At 41.1% G+C, this 4,271-nt stretch overlaps 1 long non-coding RNA gene across 3 annotated transcripts; it reads right to left on the bottom strand.

Moving 5' to 3' along the window:
• Positions 1 to 483: 483 nt before the first annotated feature.
• Positions 484 to 4,045, bottom strand: LOC124695220. Of its 3 annotated transcripts, XR_007000549.1 has the most exons (5): positions 3,785 to 4,045; positions 2,476 to 2,563; positions 1,862 to 1,930; positions 1,084 to 1,727; positions 484 to 658 (listed from the first exon to the last, which is right to left on the bottom strand). It is a non-coding gene; the product is annotated as an uncharacterized LOC124695220 (long non-coding RNA). The 3 variants fall into 3 exon arrangements; XR_007000550.1 differs by lacking the exon at positions 3,785 to 4,045 and having other exon boundaries at positions 1,084 to 1,709; positions 2,476 to 2,627; XR_007000548.1 differs by lacking the exon at positions 3,785 to 4,045 and having other exon boundaries at positions 2,476 to 2,627.
• Between the last annotated feature and the right edge of the window lie 226 nt (positions 4,046 to 4,271).

Consider the following 4,271-nt stretch of genomic DNA (forward strand, 5'->3'; position numbering starts at 1 on the left):
GATTGGTGCAAGAGCGGCCCTTGGCTCTTACCCGCAAGCTAAGAATACTCCAGTTGGGCACACAAGATTTCCTTCATGTACTCTGTCATCATTGAAGTAGGAAGTGTCCGTTTCATGGATATGGAATCCGGCTTTACCAGTTTTGCAAGCTTGTGGCACGGCAGCAATAGTCAAAGGCACAACATCAACTGGCTTGCGTGTGCAGGAAGAGGCCGATCAAGGCGTATTTGAACCTTCCCGTAAGGCAAACCATTTTTGTTGGAAGTCCAGCATGGAGCAGGCTACAGAAGAAAGAGAAGGCATCATGCGTTGCAAGCACCAAAGAACAGGCAGCCAAAGAGCAATGGATTTCTTTGAATTGAGGCCTCCTTATTTGCTCCCATCCCCATATTAACAAAAGAAATGCAGAAATGTGAGGGAAAGGAACGCCAAAACCATTAAGATATAAAATATCTTTACATTTCCTGGCAGTAGTGGATCACCTGGCAATGGGCAAGCTGCTCTCTAGTTGCGCCTGAAGGTTCTGGAAGACAATGGCGGGGATCACAACAGAGCACAACAAATAGATCAAGAAACATTCCCTCCTTGTTGAATTCATGCTAAAACACACAAATCCCGTACGGGACGCTCTTCTTGTGAAATGTGATAGCATCCTTTCCTGTGAATCATGAATAGGCACGCAAACAAGTTAACATCATCTGTCGCCAGCCTAGCACATGGAAGAGGCTTACTACTTCACAAGCTATTGGTCAACAATTGAATCTGAATAGTGAAGCTAAGTCTTATAAGAACTGATGATTTACTAACTGAGGAATCATCAGGAATTTTCGGTCTAAAAACCAGGCAAAAAATGAAACACTAATTTAGAAGCTTGTCGGCACAGTATCTGTTTGGTATAAACAGAATGTCAAACATCAAAAAACAAGATCCGTTTGGAGTGTAAGTGTGTAACCTGTATTGGATCGAACTTTGTAATGAAAGACATCTTCAGATGTAGTGAAAAAACACTCAACGAAAAAGGAAAAAAAAAACAAGAAACATTTGCACAAAATGCTACATTAGTGCTGGTTTTCAAAAGAGAACCTCGTAGTCCAACGTGTACACCAGGATCTCGATGCAAAATGCTAGATGGGCTTGAGATTGAAAGCTGCATGTATTACATAGGAAAATCATGAGTTACAACATCATCAATAACCATTTAGTTACACTGGAAAATCATGAGTTACAACATCACCAATAACCATTTATTGACAATGATACTATCCTATGAATGGTATATTGAGCAGGGCGAAGTGTTGTTTTCAAAGAACATGCAGTGTTGTTGAGTGATGCTCGGTCCACATACTATAGCTATGAAGAATCCGTAAAACAAACCAACCAAAAATAGCATGAGTTATCCTGTAGGCATGTATCAATTGGAAGGCCAACACTACAAGGTAGGCACCCCTTTTGGCTATACTTAGTGTGCAAATATATATAAGATAGTACCACGTTTGTCTATATTCAGCATGCAGAGAACTAAGATAATACATATGGGTGGCCAAGAACCCAAAACCTCATGTACTTATGACAAAGACGGACATAAAAGAATAGATACAACCTGGACTGAATTGAACCTTGTATATGTAATATTACGGGTGCAGCAACACATAGGTGTTTCTCAACGCTAATTAGCCGTTACATTGAGCATTTGACTTTGACTCAGCGGCCTACATCAGTTGGAAAGACTAAAAAGAACTTCAGTATCAGAACAATTTAAGTGAAGAGCATTTTTCTCCACATGCCAAATGTTAAAACATAAAATCAAGCATACATATACATGTAAACAGAAAATCAAGCGTGCATATACATGTACACGTACTACGGGAGACTTCAGTGGAGTTGGCTTTCTAGGAACAAGCTCAGATTTATTTAACTGCTATCTTGCTATCTGGTTCAATGAAAACACCAAAGCACAATAGTCAGTAAAAGTATATAGCTGAACCTGTCATAGATTGATGGTACGTTATTATGTAGTAGCTCTCACAGGAATATAATATATGCCCATCCTAATCCTAATGATAATAATTGTTCAACTTTTTTTTAACTGAACCATCCATTCTGAAGAATATGTATTTTTCATGTATTTCAGTTTTCTAGAAGAAACAATATTTGATTGCTCTTAGTTCTATTACGAATGAAACAACTACCTCTTTACAGTCGTATGGCTAAATACCTATCTCTGTAAGCTAGTAATCAGATGTGATAAATATAAAATGTCATGGTTCATGACTATAGTGATACCCTGAAAAGATGTGTGTGCAAAATTGAACAGTGAACAGGGTTCAGAAAAAGTTGCAATAACATAATTCATCAATCCAGTAAACTTCAATTCCATCATCAATCTTTGATCAGTTACAAAAAGTCTGGTAGTCAAAATTTTATCGTGCCAATTCCTTAACAGCATAATTACTAAAACACAAGTGGAACACATACATAGAACCTTGAGCTAGACAGGTGGAGATTGTCAGCACAACGAGAGTACGAAGATCCAGACATCTTATCCAAGAGAAGATATCGAGACCTACAACCTCGTGCAACAGATCATGCAGGGATGGAGTTCGCAGTTAATGGCATTAATCGCCATTCACCTTAGAGCAAGTACAATAAGTTCTAGTCAGCTGGCTATAAGGATTAAAATAATATATTGTTGCTTAGTTGGAGGAGAGAGGTGAGGAGAGAGAAGAGAAGTGGGCTCTTATGCAAGAGCCAGCTCTAGCACGTGCTCCTAGGCACTATGTGAGAGTGAATGGTGGGCCATGCACTAATAAAATTGTACAATTTTATAGCTCACTATTGCACATATTGGCTCTAAGATGACTATAGATGATATGGCACTTAACTTATAGCCAACAGTTGGCTCTATTATTGAACTTACTCTTATAGTGCGTTTTCATGCATCATGACAGACCGGGGTACCTGTATTGAGAAGTAAATGTCGCTACTTAGTAAGACCTCGAGATGCAAGAAGATGCTTGCACCTGCATCAACAAAAATGTGCGTTGAAGCTATTTTCCTTGAACCAAACAATGAGCTTGCAAAAGAAAATACGTTTGTTATACATAGAAGACCGAATATTCTTAACTGGAATACTAAGTAAATGAGGCTTTAACTGAAAAAGCAATTAATTTATCTAGTAGCATACATCAACAAGCAATGGGGAATTCATTTTTCTTGTATGTCCAACATATAAATCAGCACATAAAGGATAAATGCACATCATGACCTCAAGATGCCAAGATACATAAGATACTGGATTTTCCACAAGAATCATACTTCCCATATGGCCCAAAATTTAAAAAATAATTCATGGATTTACTATCTATGGCTTGAAGTCGTTTACTATCCTGAGTCAACGACCATTAAACCAAGCAAACCCAGAATAAAGTGATTAAAAGAATCTCACCAGGAGTAAAAAAGAATCCCACATCTTCATCGTACCATTTCCATAGGTGAGCTGGCAGGTTGCCATGGAGGTTCGCTAGACGCTAGAGCCAGAAGCGGCAGTGGCAAAACGTGATTGCTCTTTCAAGCCTGAACCAAATATAGGATAGTTGACGTATTTGGATGAAACAGTATAAGAATACAAATTTCTTAGAATTATAAGTAATTATAGTGGGAAGTCTTGGCTACATGCATAGATGATAACCAACGAGAATCAGCATTGGGAAATCAGCTAGGTACTGAAGTATGTGGAGAAAAAATTATAACCAGGATCTGTAAATTGCTCAGCCTCCTCACGTACCTGCGTGCCTCTGCCGCCTGAGACGCGACGACCGACGAGTCCGGCGGCGAACGAATCGGCGGCCAGCGTCCTCAACGACCTGTGCGCTGAATTGGTGGATCGATCGTGGGGCCAGCGTTCTCAATGTACAGAGGGACGGGCGTTTGCGACGCTGGTTCTATCAACCGTAGATCTCGGCGGCGCTCGGAGTGACGGTGTGGAATCCGGGCATGGCGCCTGCAGCACGCGATGGGAAACACGCGTCCTCCGTCAGGGCGGCGGTTCCTCACCTGAATGGGAGAGGGTGCCTGGTCGTGGGAAAGAGGGCAGCGGTGGAGGCTGAGAAATCGTGATGTGCACAGTGCTTTATTTTAACCCAAGTGCTAAAAAGTGCTCGGGTGCTCGTTGGCACTACGAGCACTCGATTCTGGTCCGTCTGATCAACATAATCAGCCCGGAGTCTCCGACCGTGCAATCACGTGGGCACGTCGCACCTGCCCCTGTCCCC

This window comes from Lolium rigidum, chromosome 3 (assembly GCF_022539505.1).
Source record: "Lolium rigidum isolate FL_2022 chromosome 3, APGP_CSIRO_Lrig_0.1, whole genome shotgun sequence".
Taxonomy (NCBI): Eukaryota; Viridiplantae; Streptophyta; class Magnoliopsida; order Poales; family Poaceae; genus Lolium; species Lolium rigidum.